Consider the following 17118-nt stretch of genomic DNA (forward strand, 5'->3'; position numbering starts at 1 on the left):
GGGAAGATATGAAGGAAGCTGCTAAGAGTGATACTGGATTGAACAGATGGAGAATAAAGTGTAGAGATAGAGTTTGGAGCCAAAGACTTATCATTATGACTGAATGAGAATCATAGTCAACTTTAGTCTACATATCACAGGAGCTAAAATTGAGTTTTCTCAAGTATTTTATATGAGCTTGCCTAAGTGTCATAACACTTTAATCTTTCGACTTTCATATAGTCCCCCCCCTCTAATTACTTCCTCCTGCCACTTATCCACTGCAAAAGTATTCCACTAGGCACAGAGGTGCTTTCATTGACAAAATTCAGAAATCCTCCTGTGATGAGGCATTCAGTAAAAATATCTTGCTCAAAATTCAGAATACGAAAGGAAAAAAAGAACGCTAGTTTAGTTTTGTTGTAGCACTACAACTCGAATTAGATCGCTACTCAACATTTACAGATTTGAACACAAAGTTCATTTTTTAGACAGAACCCTAATCCTTTGGGTATTCATGGAGATTTATTATACTTACTAAAGTTAACCCTGTCCTATCCCTGCCGCCTTACAGAAGGTAATGAAGCAATGGCTGTATTTGCATGTGACCAAAAAAGAACCTGTCACAAGGAATACAGTTTACCAAAACTGAACTACTATTGTAGGAATGCTAGCACTGAGGCAGCATGAAGCTCAAACACAGCGTAACTTTAAGAGTTTACTCAATCTCTTTAAACCTTGCTGGACTTTGAATTTCAGGAGAATGCTGAAATGCCAAAACCAAAAAATACCTTTGTAGATAACGTAAGATTAATTAGTATGATTTCATTTTCCTACTAACATAACATTTTTTGCCTTTAAATATATTACTAGGGAGCACTCCACAGGTGGAATTAATGTCTAACCTGGAAGGTGAAGAAGGCATTGTATGTAACACCAACAGATATTCCAGAGAAGTGGTGTGGAGTTTTTTGTGTGGTTTTTTTTTTCTTTTTTTTTTTTCTTTTTTTTTTTTTCCCCAGATCTATCTGCATGATGCTATTGCAAAATACCATCTGAGAAAAACAGATGGTCATGCCTCTTCAATCTTCTATTTCTATACATGAGTTTATAAAAATAAAAACTATAGACAAATTAGATAGAAATGTTTCCTATTTTATCTTGACCAGCGGATAAAATAAAGTCTCTAGAGTAAAACGCAAAACGATAACCTAGGATTCCCTGTACCCAGCTGAACGTACTAACTGGAAGACAGCTCTTTCTCTTCTTTCCCCTCTGCCTCTTCCTCCCCCATCCCATGATATCCTGAAATCTTTTCTGCATAGTGACACAGCTTCAACAAGAGGGGTGGAATAAATTTCCTTCCCTCCCACCTGCCCTCTCTCCCAAATGATTAGAGCACTTTTCAACAAAGTGGGAGATGTGGGTGTCCCTCCCTACCTTATATACACTGAGAATACATTAAGTATGAAATTGCTTCCCAGGGGAAGTGATGGAAATGCCAGTTGTTCATTTTTAAACTGGATTTGAAAAAAGCTTTATAGAAAAAAAAAAAATCTGCTGTATGAGGGAGAGATTACATGACCTTCTTAAGAAAGATTTTATTTTCTCATTTCTAATATCTCTGATACTGTGGTTTACTCCCTTCCAGTCTGTCATTTTTTCCATAGCATTGTGTTTTAGAAGATTTATTCAAAATGTGTGTGAGAAAACTAACTGAAGATCTTCAAAGCAGACAGAATATAGCTTGGTTTCATCGGCTGTTTGAACCTGAATTACTGTAATGACTGTAGTGGAATTATTTTCTTTTAAATGAGCAAATCTGACACGAACTTCAAAGGGGAAGTAAATACATGTAATAAAGAGGCCATTTTTCTTTTTCTTTTCCTAAATGATTTATTTTATCCCCAGAAACACCACAAATGTTCAAAGTTCTAGATATTTAAATAGGTACCAAGATGTCTGAAGCTGTAATCCTTGCTCTGCCAGTTCACTGAAAAATTGCTGACCTTATAAAAGCCTATGTTCCTTTTCACTTTGATAACAGCTTTTGCTTCATCAGTCCACAATATGTATTACAGCAGCGAATCCATGCAGGATCAACTAATTGCTAGTACATGCATTTAAATAGAAGTACTTCAGAATTCTTATCACATAACCATACATACACATTTTTATTTTAAGCAGGAATTAAAAAGTTTTTGTTCTCTTAAATTATTTTGTGTTATGGACCTTGTTCTAACAATTACATTTTACCAGTTAGTGCTTTATGAAGCATGATGGAATCTAACCAGCAACTAATATAAGAGCTCCAGTTTGCCCTCAGTACACAATCTTAAAGCCCATTAACATTTGTGGGAATTATATGTGCAACGTGCAGGGAGAATATAACCTTAAGCAAGAGAAAACTGAAGATACTGTATATGTTTGATCCGACTAATGCAGTCTAGATTTTCACAGCAGTGTGTTATATCAACTGAAGTTTGTTAGGCAGCAGGGAGACTAATAAAAAGAGGGATAGTATAAATAAGCTGAAACAAAGAAATGAACAAAGACCTTCTGCATTAACTAGGACATAATCTACAGATGTTTCTCAGTTGGTAGAAAACAGATTTCCACACAGCAGTTGCATACAATACAAATGTTTGCACAGAATCCAGCTGGACTAATATATAAAGAGATCTCTCAAGATTAGAAGCTTTATAAAAGAGTCACTAGCTGACTGGAAAGAAGATGGGTGACTGAAGTTGCTGTCCGAATCTCCTAAGCAATAGATAAGTCTAAATTGTCAGTTTCAGATGGGATAGAAGCAGAAATTCCTTTTAGCTGTGCCATCCCTGGCTATTTCTAACTTGCCATTCAGTGATTTTTGAAAAGATGGCAAGCTAATGAAAAATTGCAGGTTGTTGTGAAGTTCTGAGTTTGATTTGCAGACCAAAAAGGTTCATGTGTGGGCATGTTAAACTTCAAATGTGTAGCCTTTATTTTCCTAGCCATGCTTTCCAGCTTACAGTTGTCTTGGGACTTGACCAAACTTTAACCAAATTTTAACTTTGACAACACAGGCAACTGGTTGAAACATAGAGGTCAGCAGGGAAAATATGAATGCTAAAACTAAAGAGATCTATTTTGAATGAGCGAATGTGAGTGAAAATGAAAGAATGAACACAAAAATCCTTTCAGTTTTATGCTTTCCCTAGTGATTTTCAGCAAGTTTCTTCATCTGAAAAAATACTTTGTAGCAATACAATTTTTTTTTTTTTTTTCAGTGACTAGTTCTGTATGCTAAGCAGTCAGAATAATCACAATTTGCAATGCTAGTTTTCTGTTACATTTCCCTATACAATGGTTCGGGCAAAAGATAGCACCTTCTACTTTTAAAGCATTTCCAAATGCTTGGGAACGAATGAAATTCTGGATTTTTCAGCATGAGTGCCATGCTTTTATATTCTTATCGTTGGTCAAATATAACAATGAGAGGTTTTCCAGATGCAGGCACCATGAAAATCATCTTGCTGAACTTTGCTGTGTAAAATGTACGTATCTTGCCTAACTTGGTTGTCTTGGTGTCCGTCTATGTTCCCTAGGGAACCACCTCTAGAAAGCAATAAATTTTTTCTGTTTAAGGTACCCATCTTCAGGGAGGATAATTTACCTTCCGAGGGGCCTGTCCTTTACTTTTAACATAAAGGGATCCCATGTAGCTTGCTTAGAATTGACACCTAACGCTTTGATGGATAGAGTCAGAGAAGAAGAATCCACTGTCAGCATTCTGCACTAAATGCACTGAGAGTTTATCATGGTGTCAAGATGAGGAGAGTTAATCCACCTTGGAGCACTTCTGAAATTCCACATTTCTTTTGCAACATTTTTAAAACACGGTATAATAATACAGTGACCAATAGCACCATGCTGAGTTAGCAACATTCAGGGAACTGTTTTTATCTGATGACAGTTATGAAGTTTGAAAGAAGATGAGGTCAGTGTTATGTATGTCATATCAAAACACTTCCTGACTACATTCTTCTATTTTGAAATAATAGACATTCTCTTATCATAACCATAAAAATTTCCATCCTTATTGTATTCTTATTTTTCATTAGCAAGAATATTTCAAAATAGAGGAAAAGAGTGTGGTTTTGTCCTTGTAAGGGCTGATTACCTTCAGCATCTCTCCTCACATTCTCTAGATTACTCTTGTAGCTAGTATAATTACACCCTGGCTTCTGTGTACCTCTTTTCCAAGTTATATTTATAGTTGCTTAAAGGTTTGACAAGGCTTGAACAGTTTGTGACTTGCCCACATTATTTTCCATTATTCTACATTGTTCAAAAATTCCTTGATGGCAATAATCACAATCGATCTGCTCCTGCGTTGAGTTCTGTGTGAGATTCTTTGTCTGTCTTTTAAGATTTTCTTCCTTCTCTAGCAATTAAACTGACTTTACAGCAGTGTTGTTTACAATTAGCCTCTTGTTCATGTATGCTTATCAGCTCAGAAAATCTCCTCGCTTTTTGTTGATTGGTGCAATTCATTTTTGACATCCTGTAAAAACCTTTTTCTTTGATTTCCCTCTTTTTGCTGGTTTCTTCTTTCTTTTTAAAGGACAGAAGGCAGTAATTATTACTGCTTTTAAAAATCCAGCTTGAAAAATCATTTAACTTCCTTGAACTTCCTTGAAATTCCTTATTTTTATGTGTTATTGCCAAGCATATTTTAAAAGATCTGTCCATAAGGTACCTTGAGGCCAGTGTTTTAATGCTAATTGACCTGCAGGTAGTAGTACGTGATTGCCTTTTCGTGTGTGTGAATGTGTGTCAAATGTGTATCCATCTGAGTGCCTGGTAGCAAGAACGGCTGTACCGATGAACAGCATCTGCTATTAATATAGCAGACACTGAATTATTTTTTTCTTCTACAGAGATATCATTTTCATACTGCTAAGTGACTATATATACACATGCTAATTCTTCTAATGGGGAATGCTTGATGTTGCTGTCCTGTGGCCTTATCATACTTCAAATACCTACCTAATCAGCAGTTATTCTATAACTCATGTGTTTTAAGAGTGGTTGCTTAATTTATGCAAATGGGAAAACTTCCTTAATTTGTATACTGCCAACATTTATCATGGTGAATAACGTATATAATGTCTTAATCAACATGTTTTACATTTTAGGAAAATCTTTAAAGTTTCGCAAAATTTAAATTGTGTGAAAGGTCTCTGCAGTGGATGTCAAAGGGTAATAAATTTGGTGTAGTGGCCCAACTAGTAGGATCAGACATGACTATTGCTTTTAAATCCAACTGCTCCTAGCTAACTGCTATTTTAGCTATTATAGAAGCATCATATGAAGACAGAGGTAATGAAAGCCAACTGATTTGCAGGTTTATCTGTGGGCACCCCACAGTTCCTCAACTTTGGTGCTTCTCTGCTGAATGACTCTGCATACTAGACATAAAGTTGTGGTGGGTTGACCCTGGCTGTGAACAATAGTGTGTTCACAGGTCTGGAGGGGCAACGCACTCCATTGCTTCAGAAGGTCATGGTGGTCAAAGCATTACATTTGCCAGGTCTGCAGTTTTGGTGCTTGTAAATTAGCTATAACTTCTGAACCGCAGCAGATGATTGTTGATGCTCTGTTGTCTGATGCAAACAGATTCTTTTTCTTTCTTTCTTTCTTTCTGAGTGGAGGCTACTCTTTTGCGACTGGTTTCAAGCAAAGATTTCCTATGATCCAGGTAAGGGCCAGTCAGTACACCCATCTGAATTTTTGAGGCCATATCAGGAAATGACAGTGGACAAAGTATGTGTTTGAGCAAGTGATCCATGCTGTTTCACTATTCACTGTGTGATCCTTGATCTGGTTTTGCCCCACCCCAGTTATCACTCTCTTGGCTAGGCACAGCTAGAAAATAACATGGCAGAGTGACTGCTCCCATTGTTTATTCTGGAAAAACAACAGTAAATCTGGGATAGGATGCAGCCAGGAGGCATCCAGAAAGAAGAGGAGTTCAGATAAAAAGATTCTACCATGGAGTATGCTGACTAAAAGAGCTCTGGTTTTCTGCTCTACTGTAAGGGACTTCTTGAAAGTGAAACAAGACATAGAGATCTAGCAGAGGAATTTATCATGCAGGGCTCATGCTGCTGGAAAAGTACAAGAAAATTGCAGCTTTCTGAAAAACAGAAAACCCCCAGGTGCAGTTCTCTGAGACAGATTTCTCATTCCTGTTATTCCACATGTTGACGGAGCCCTTGAAACCACCAGTTTCAATATCTGATTCTGATTCCAATATTCTGGCAATAAAATTGTACTTTCCGAGGAAAATATCATCCATTACATGGTACTGGTAAATACCTCATTCTAAGAGGGTAGGGTTGCTCAATGATGACAGCTTCTGCTTGTCTCGAGTTTCCTCAATCTAGTGCCTTCTCAAGGTGTCAAGTCTCTGCTACAAATGGATCTTGTAGTCTGCCATGTAGATTCCAATTATAACTGCAATTCAGAAAAAAAAAAAAAAAATTATGTCACTATGTTAAGACAGATGCATCTTCCAAATCGTTGCAACAAATATGTTTAATTTACTGGTCCATTCTCAATAGGAAAAAATGGCTAATTATAGAGAGCAGTTACAGACATTTCACCTCATGGAAGCAGAAAAGGTGCTGTTTTTTGTTGAGATGGTTTGGCAGTATCAACAGCCAGAAGCAGAAATATTGCAAGATTCCCTAAAAAGAAGCTTGTGTCATATTCTGCATATTTTATTCCTTTATTCAAGCGTGCTAATAATCTTTGTAGGCACCCTGAATTAGTTTTGTTCAACTACAGCATTACCAACTCAGTTCCTCCTTAAAAATAATAAAAGCCTTTCTAATGTTCGTTTGACTGTATCCACTTTCCATGTCATTCTACAAGAAACATAAAGCTAACATCTGAAATGTGTGAGAAAGAGAAATTCTAAGAAAATCTAGGCAAGATAAACATACACTCCTGACCTCAGCTTATCCAAGCAAGGATGCCAGTGCTAAGGAGATTAATGTACCATATACACAAAAACCTCACACAGTCAAGAAATATTAGTCTGACAGTGCAGTGTACAGACTGAAAAATAATGCTAAAAGAAACTCACATATAGTATGTATCTAGAATAACAGAAGCCATTTACATCTGTTAGTCCTAGACTGCACTAAATCAGTGGAAGAAGGATTGACTTAGTTACCTTGCTGTAAGTTCTAAGAAATGGAAGAAAACACAGAAAAGGACATGGTTTTGATGCATGTAGAAGAGATTAAACATTGGGAGCCTTTTGGCTAAAACGAGCTAAATTACAGATAAATGTTAGTTGAATGTTTAGCAACAGAGGTACATTTTCAAAGCATGAACAGTAAATATACATTGAGGTCTAACACTGTTGGATCTGATCTGTAGTTGGGAGGGGAAACTTGAAAATATTGGTACTGGAATAGGTTGTGTAAGTGACTGAATATGGGTCCCGTTCATTACAGAAATATGCAGGCAGGGGATGTTTTGGATGAATAAGTAATTTCCATTCAATACATTGCCAATGGCATCACACTTCTTGCAAGAATTAGTAGAAAATTCTGAGAATTTTGATTTTGGATTGCCAACCTAAACTACTTTAAGAATGACTGGATGAAGTTTCTTTTTCCCCCCTTAAAAACTCCGTAATGCTTGTTTGCTATGTTATAATAGCTATTTAGCTTGCCGCAAATACACAGGCCAAAGTAGATCTCCTTTCTAAGAGAACCCCTTGGCTTTGGGAGACAGCAGGTATTTTCTTCCAACTGTTGCGAGAGGTAAGTTTTCACTCATTTGCATTTCTGCCTTCAGAAAAGCAATGAAACATGTTTACGTTCTGATCCTCCAAAGCCCAAAGTAGGAACTTTGAAAGAAAGTACATGCCACAGCTTCCTAAGGGGCTTAAAAAAGACCTGTGCACCGCAGCCCTGCCACTATAAAGGACAATACTCATTGTGTCACAGCACTGGTGTTCCGTCCCCCTCCTGATTATTGCTAATGTGTGTGAAATGTCTTGGTAAAAGACAGCATTTCGTGATGCATTTAAGACAGCCTAAAAGTAGTGGCATGATTTTCCCCCGCAGCTCAGGTGAAGGACTATGCGTCACTCGGCTCCAGTGACTTTCTCATTTGGCTCATATAATGGTATTTTTAGAGCTACACTTCTTAGACAATCCAATCCTTAATGATATTAACAACATAAATGTGTTCCTAAGAGCAATAGGAGCACTTGCTGAACTTCTAAAGCAGGAGAGATTTACAGTCCCAAAATTTTGGGAAGAAATCACAGAGGATGCTTGAAATAAGTTTATTGGATTTTGCTGCCAGAGAACACAGAATTAAAGCAAAGAATAAGGGGAAGAAATGCAGCATTTTAGTAGAAGTGGCAAGTTTATGATTTAAAATGTGAACCATGATATATAAAAAGTTTTGGCCAATATTTGCATTGAGTTGTTTGGCTTCATTTACATTTAAAAGTCCTGGAATGCAAACACATGCAAGACAAAATCAGTTTCCAGACACATTAGGGAAGCTTACACCACTCTTGTCACATCTAATAGACTATCCTGAAAGGCCCAAATAGGACTGAGAAAATATTGCAGATCTTTCCCCATACATGGCCCCCAAAGTACATCCACTTGGAGGGAAACAAACTGTCCATCCCACACTGGCCTTTGAATAGCAGAGCGAGGGTATATTTTTCACATTGCAGAAAAAAGTGCTTTAATAATAAAACTCATATATTTATCAAGCATCTAATGATGTCTAATCCTTAAACAACCTGATGAGTAACTTGATTATCAGCAGAACAAACAATCTGAAATTCATTGCCCCCAGTCAGATAACAAAAGCCAACAAAAGCAGCTTTCTGTGAATTTACCCTCAGACAATTAGCAGATAAATGCACTATCTTGCTATGATCTCTTTTCGAAACATTTTGTCTTTGATTAACCTTTAATTGTTTAAATTTCAGCTAGAGTTATAAAAAATGACAGGGAGTTGTGCTGAACACAGATGATTTTAGAACATATAGTATTACAATTACTTCTTGTAAAAATAATCATACTCACTATGCAAAGAAACTTAAGAGATAAAGTGTTTTTCCTCCTGAACTTTCTTCAGGAGAAAAAAAAAAAAAAAAGGAAGAAAATCTACTCTATACGGTTGAAATAATCTCTTTAATATTGGTACCAAAATAGCAAAATGCAGTAATTACATCATTATTTTGTCAGTCTCTGTCAATCCATTGTAAGAAAATATTCTCTCTCTCACCCTTTATCCAGGTCTTAACACCTTCATAATGTTGTTATCTCTATTGTCTTAGAGTGCATGCTTTTCAAGTCAGAGATCTGTCTTCTACTTGTCTGTAAAGTGCCTACATATTTACTGGGTTATATTAGTAAATCAATAAAAAAAGTAGTAATTTGGTATCTTTTGTAGTTCTTAGTGCCCGTAATAATGCATTTACTTTGGCAAAGCAGACTATCTGTATTACACATAATTTTGATATCTACTTCAAATAGTGAACATTGTTATTGACCCTTATTAAATACAAATCACACTCAAAGCTCACCCATCAAAAGAGCAAAAGGTTATCTTTCCTGTGCAGTGGTACTACTGGACAGCAATGTGTCTAGTTTCTCCTCGTAAGTCTTTTGGCCTGCATCTATATTAGTGAATTAAACAGGGCCAGAGAACTTTTTCTGGACATTGGAATGCAGTTGTCTATACTGTTAAATTATAATACTTCCTTGTATGTTTTTTTGGTTTGTTGCAAAAAGCACTCACAAACGGCTCCCAATGACAGTTTGAGAAAGGGACAATTTCCAACAGACAATATGGATATATCTTCTGGTTTTGGAGGGTATGAGTTTAGTAATATGGATGCCACACTAATAATGAATGCCAAAGAATGATGCCATTAGTTTGATCACAAGTATAGACACAGCCTTAGTTGGTGATCAAAATGCCAAGTAATTTCTATGGATGAAAATCTAAGTTTTTATTCTAAAAGCTTGAAAAATCCTTGAAGCTGGTAAAGATGTGGTAGGCTTACTTTGGGTTCCCTGCTGCATAGCCATGTGATGGTGATTTCTCACAAAGTCCCTCTTTTTTCTCCTCAGGAAAAATCTATGAGAAGAAATTCACAAATATTAAGTGTTCTGTACAATCTATTCTTCATTTTCCACTAATAGATATAGTAACAAACTAAATTTATATTAAAAAGTTGTAATCTGTGTGATACCACAGAAATCTTCAGAAATAGAAGAGTGACCATGACAATGTGCCCTATAGCACATCTAAATCTTTATCTTTCTTCATCTTTACATACAGTGGAAAATCAAAGGATGTTTAGCTAGTGTGTTATTAGGTAATCTAAGATGCATAGTTAATTCCAAGATCACAGTGTAAATAGTCATAGGTCTTCTGAATCTGCAGTTCATTCTGGTGAATTAACGAGACCATGAATCTTTGAACATGGATTCATTCTGTCTGCAAATTTAGAAAGACTGTCTCGTATTCAGGAGGAGTTCTTCGCAGGTTGGTCTCGCTTATTTTGTTGCTTTTTTAAAGGTCATCAACCAAAGAATAAAATGCAAGAAATATACACAGAAATATAAAAAGTCTAGAGAGTACTTTATACCTTTTTAGTGACAAGTAATTTTTCTGGTATAGATTTCAAATAGCCCTACTTACTGCAGGAACGCTCTTTGTATGCAGTGTTATGTAGTAAGCTGAGAAGATGCGAGTAGTTTAACTAACTGATTTAATTTCTTTACTTTGCATTAATATGAGACTCTGGATATTGAAATACCTGTACAAACTACACACTAAATAGAAATATAGTCAGATTTAAATAGAATAATATTAGCAAAGATATTTAAAATTATTCAGCATGTATAGATACATTTCACGTAGTCTTCACTTTTAACATTGCAGTTTTGCATAGCTGTACCTGGAGGTATTTTGCAACAAAAGTATATTAAGGTAAACGGAGAAATTCAGATACGTAATATCTAGAGCTCTATGATTCCCACTGCAGAAATCTCCATAATTATAGAGATTATAGAGATTGCACACTAATACTAATTCTCCACTAAAATTGATGCAATTAAAAGATAGTAGTAGTTCTAAATTAAAACCTCAAATTTGCATTTGAAAGATAACAATTAGATTAGTCAATAAAACTTTGTGAAGTAAAAACGTAATCTTTATTTTTTCCCATGGAAAAACAAAGGAAATAAAGAACAGAAGAAAAAGACTGAAGGAGCAATGTAATTATTTACAGCGTAGCTTTGTTATCCTAGTCACTGCAACATTTCAATTCTGGATTTTGGGAACATCTGTTCACACATGTAATATGTATATCTACACTGCCATAAAAGATAGATGATAAGTTAGGCTTCCAAACTGCTGCTGCTTGTATTGCTGAGTTTGTCGGTTTACAGTATCTTCTGGGTATGCATCAGCCAATGGTGATGGAGGAGGGAGAAGGGTGAAATGGCAAAACCAACCTTCCAGCACTATGCAGTATCGGGATCAAAGTTCACTTTGAATTCCCTGTATAGGTGCCAATATTGATTTTCTGAAGTGGTGGAGAGCAAAGTTATGAAAACTTTTGTGAGAAAGAATTCAACGTTAAAAAAAAAAGATCGAACCATCACTAGGTTTAAAAAATACGTTACAGAAAAACTTGCAGGAGAAGCTTTGGTAGTGTTCATAGGCTGTAAATGCTAGAGCTATTTTTTTGTAAATGAAGCATGGAGAGTTAGGAATTTGATGCATGTGTTTGTTCTCCAAGCAACAGGGATATTTTAGCATTTGTGGCCTAATGTCTAATCCCAGAAAATGGATTGCAATTTTATTTAGTTATCACCTGCTGTGTAGAGACCTCGTTACAAATGCAAGGATCATAGGGGGTGTTGTGGGTATATGTATTTTTTCCCCTTGTCGCTTCAAACATAGAGGAAATAGCTCTCTCCTTAAACCTTAATGAGTCAAGGTGAATTCAAACCAGATGTTTTCTGGTTTTATTCCCACTTACAAATCATAGCTCCACTTGCTGCATAGAGTGCCCTAGATATAATGACCAGCTAGTGTTCCCTCTTTTAGGAGTGAACATTCATGGGTCAGGCTCCAAGCTAAATGTTTATTTTTCTAACTGTTTTATAGTAGAGTTTGGTTAAAAGACTTGGCACAGTGCACTTCAGTTTAATTTTAAGCTTGACAGCAGTGCTGGCCTCAGAGTGTGTATGTGTGTAATTTAGTTGCTGTGCTACTGGAAGTCTATGGAAGATTAATGAATGGTAAAGCTCCGTGGCAGTTGTGAAGAGATGCAGGATAGAGCAAACCAGTTACCATCTGTTCAAAATGTCTCCTACAGCTCTTTTAAGGAAAACTATTATCAGCAGGAGATAAAGGCATACAATAGTTTTAAATATTAATATTTTTCTGATGTCAGTGGGAAGTTCTGTTTCTGTACTTACCTTCTTGGGGCAGTAAGGTCTCATATACATGTATATACACATGCATACATTTGTGTTTATGTGATGTATGTTTATCTCTGCTTCTAATGTAGTATTTTAGAAAACACAGAAAAAAATAATATAAATCAAAACAAAACAAATACTAAACTTAATAGTTCAAGTCATTTAAAAAGCTACCATAAATATTATTTTCCCCAAAATAAAAGGGAGATATTTACTTCCATATAAACTATTACATGTAGATTACATATTGATTAAAATAAAAGTTGGATGGGTGCATCTAAAATTTAAACAACCTCACCATGGGACACCTCCATTTTTCAGATGGACTTACTAGGTTTGGTAGAGACTTCATAGCAAAATTTCAAGTTAGAGATATATGTTGCCAGACCATAAAATGCTTACAATTTGATTAACCAGCATTTCTCTGTATCTTGGTTTTCAGAGAAAGAATACAATGAATGGGAATCACAGTTTTGAAGAGGCTCTAAATCCAATTGGGTCGTCAATGTCCCTCAGCAGATAAAGATAGATGCAGCTTCAAAAACTCTCCGAATCTGTGAATGTTTTAACATTTCCTATCATGCAAATAGTTCATGTTCTGTATTATTTAGGGGTTAATTCTGTTGTTACAGACGTCATCAATAATAATTTCTGTCTCTTAACTTCAGGGAAGGAATTCTGCTTATCCTAACTCCTTCGAGGGGGATCAACTTTCAGAATAAGGCATCTGAATTTAAGCATTCACACAAAAGAGTCTACCTCTAAGCAGAGTGTTTAAGCTTCCCTTACAACCAATATGGTTCTAGACAGTACAGTCACTGAAAACTGGAGAGTTATTCAGGTGATCAAATGTAGATGATTACTGTAGGGTGAGACAAAGAACTCTTCTGCACCTCATGGACTACAGTGATCAGAGAAGCAATTAAGCTGGTGACACATAAACATCTAGTGCAATTTTATATTCCATGAGGTTATTCCACCTGGCCTTTAACTTCTTCTTCAGAAGGATTCAAGTCTCCTGCAAGTCTTGTTGGCTCTCAGTCAAGGTCCACATTATTGCCTCAGAGAGCTTAGGGCATCTCAAACAGAACGAGATACCTGCGTGTGGTTAGTTGAATCCCACTCTCATTTTCCATTGAGTTAATAGGAATTTAGGTCATCCAGATCACATGTAGCAGTAGACATCTAAATGTAGATTAATTGAGTCCTGTTCAAACGAAGACTTAGTTCATCATCCTGAGCTTGACTTGTATGAGGATTTAGTACTACTTAGAATGTCCAAGAATATCTGCCAAGGCTAGCAGATGTTACTGAACTCCTGGGAGAGATGTCTGGAGCTGCTGATGGAGGCCAGAAGTAGAGTCAAGAACATATCAAAAGAAACATGTGGACAGCTGCACTGAGCTCTTTGCTTCCTTTTACACATGGTGAAGGGAAATATACACTCTGGAAGATGTTGGTTTGCAAATCATTGTAGATAAGTGTTAAAGAAACAGAATAGCAAACCATAGATTAAAAGCTTTTCCATTGGATTTAGCTCAGATAATTCCTGAAACAGGTGAATAAACTTAGAAGTACGGGTTATGCAAACCAGTAGTAAAGAAATAGCATTAAAGTTGATTCTAGGATGGTGTTCTGCATGACACCACTGAATCAGGACTCTGTGTCTTAGGAAGGGATGAACTGCCCTTCAGAGAGGTCTATTTCTATTGATTGATTGTAGCAGGAACCCAGAAAAATCTAAACTATCTTTTTCACATATCTCAAAAACTAGGTAAGACTAATCACATCCATATTTTATAAACTTTCCCTGTTATTGTCCAGCTACCTTTGTTTACTCTTAAAAAAAAAAAAAAAAAGTAAAAAGTCAGGATCTTTCCTTTCTCCTTTCATGAGGATAACCTTATTTTGCCTTCAAATGGCAATCCATCAACTACTACAGAGAATGCAGAGATGGTATAAATTTTTTTTTTTTAAATTTCCGCATTTTAAAATAAGCCTTCAGAATTAGTGGTGCTGTAAAAACAGCATATAAAGCACGTACATAGGTCTTTCAAGAGGCCAAAGCAAGCACAATGCAATAAACTTACTTATATTTTATTTCCCTCACTTCTTGTATAAAATTGTTGTGCCCTTTAATATATATTGAGACTCAGAGAAGATAAACTACACAGTTTATATTTGTCTTTTGTCTTTTATATTGAATAGCCTTGAAGAAGATCTTACATCATGTCACTCAGTACACCAAACATTTAATACTGTAAATTAAATCAACATTATTTTTTGTAATTAGTAAAAAAAAGGTTTATTTTCTCTGACATGTAGAATTTCAGGGTTTTTTAATCCTTCACACAAAGTGCATTATCACATTTGAGCAGAAAACTATATTTTTTCAATTAGAACACTGTATACAGAAAATTATAATAACTTATTATTCTTGATGAATGGTAAAATATTCTTTTGACATTAACTAATCTATTATTTTTTTTTCTTTTAGAGTGATTAGAGGCTACTAAGGAGAAGCATCTTTGGTTAAAAAATATACAGTTTTTATTGTGTTTGTCTTAAATTGTGTAATTGTTTTTTTAGTTTAACATATGTACAAAGTCTACTCTTTCTAAAAAGCCAAATTTCCAACAGAATATTTACTTTTAATTAACTCTTTATATTCTTTTCTAACAAATGTAGTGTCTATACAACTGAGATATCTAGTGATCTAGTGTCTATGTTCCTTTTTCCTTAGACCAAATGATAGGACACTAAAAGCCAACTGGAAGTCATTGGTCCCAGTTCAAGAGCCAGACGACATGTCATGAAATGAGAAAAACTGCAGGCATCAGAGACATGTGGTGAAGTAACCATTCATGGAGTGACTATTATATTAGCCTGAATCTTTTAATTGTCATGGACACAGGAGCTATTTTTACTAAATATTGAAGTACAGGGAATTGCATCTCTTTAAAGCCCTATTTTCTGAAACCTGTGAAGGTCAAGAGTCTTTGTTGTGGGACTTGGAATCAGCGAGGGTCTTCTAGTGGATCTGCTTCACATTTCCTTTGAAGTTCATACATCAGAAGAGACCAAAAAGTTTCCAAATTTATGTTTAATTACAATGCAAGAAGGAAAATTACTTTTTTAATTGAATAAAATCTAGTCTGCTGCGTAGGAAAGATACACCTTTCCCTTTCGTCTGGCTTTTCACTCAGCAGCTCCAGGCAGTTATCAATACTAGAATGACTTCTTTGGTTACATTGGAAAATCTCCTCCTTTCTACTACGATGGGTTGTGTCTGCTTCCTAATATATTCCCTGTTCTTGCCAGGCGTTTCCCAGGGTCTTCTCCTGGCTGCAGTCTCACCTATCTGCCCACTAGAGGCATCTCCCCACTGTGCATAATTAGTTGCCCAGAGGAAAGGAGAACACTATTAGCAAAACAGTCTGTTCCCATTCTATCTATGCAACAGGTGTTAGGGATTGGTTCATAAAAAGACTTCTAAGTTCGACTGTAAGAAGAGCCATATAGGACAAGATCCAGACTGCTTGTTTCCAGAGCCAATTTGATTATTCTGACACTTAACAGAAAGTGACAGCCACAAGATAAGTTTATTCAGATTTTATAAATTGGGAGATTATGTTCTCTATGCAATTTATGGGAAGCAGTGTTTCTGAGGATAAATACGGTGTAGTCAATAAGAATAAACAATATAAAATCATACGTACAGAGAGACATTTGCCTTTCTGCCCTTCTCTGCAGGTTAGCAATCTGATAAAGGTTGTGCTTATATAGTGATGCAATTAAGTCCTTGATCCTCAGTTTAATCAGAGCAGACCTGCTAACACATCAAATTTATGTCCATGTTTGATATGTTAACATACACTAAGCCTGTCTACACATAGTCAGTTATGGAGTTGAAGCTGGGAGCTGGAATCTAATAGCTGAAAGGCATCAAGGAACAGTGTCTTAAATTACTTTCAGTTCTGAAAGGATTTATGAGCAATTCTAGTTAATTCAAATGAAAGAGAGAAAGAAAGAGAAAGAGAGAAAGAAAGAGAAAGAGAGAAAGAGAGAAAGAGAGAAAGAGAGAGAAAGAAAGAAAAAGAAAGAAAGAAAGAAAGAAAGAAAGAAAGAAAGAAAGAAAGAAAGAAAGAAAGAAAGAAAGAAAGAAAGAAAGAAAGAAAGAAAGAAAGAAAGAAAGAAAGAAAGAAAGAAAGAAAGAAAGAAAGAAAGAAAGAAAGAAAGAAAGAAAGAGAGAAAGATAGTAAAGTTCACAACTAGAAATTTAACTTTTTTTTTTCAAATGAACTGGGAGTTTCACCCCATCAGTTTCAGTGTCTTAGCTGGGAATTGTAGCTAACCAAGTAAACACCAGCTTCCTAAACAACACTCAGCTGGAAGTCTTTGAACTACAGACCTGTTACAGTCCTTTATCTCTGCAGCAGGAAGGGTGGATTTAGTTTCTAATTCTGAGTGCTATCAGTTTACCTGCAGTACTATGCTTACCTTTCAGACAAACTCCAAATTAAACCATGATACATTTTATTAGGTTGATGGTTCAGGTGGTAAACCTCAAAGTGAAGATTTAGGGCCTTACAGAAATGACTAC

Source organism: Balearica regulorum, chromosome 1 (genome assembly GCF_011004875.1).
Source record: "Balearica regulorum gibbericeps isolate bBalReg1 chromosome 1, bBalReg1.pri, whole genome shotgun sequence".
Lineage (NCBI taxonomy): Eukaryota > Metazoa > Chordata > Aves > Gruiformes > Gruidae > Balearica > Balearica regulorum.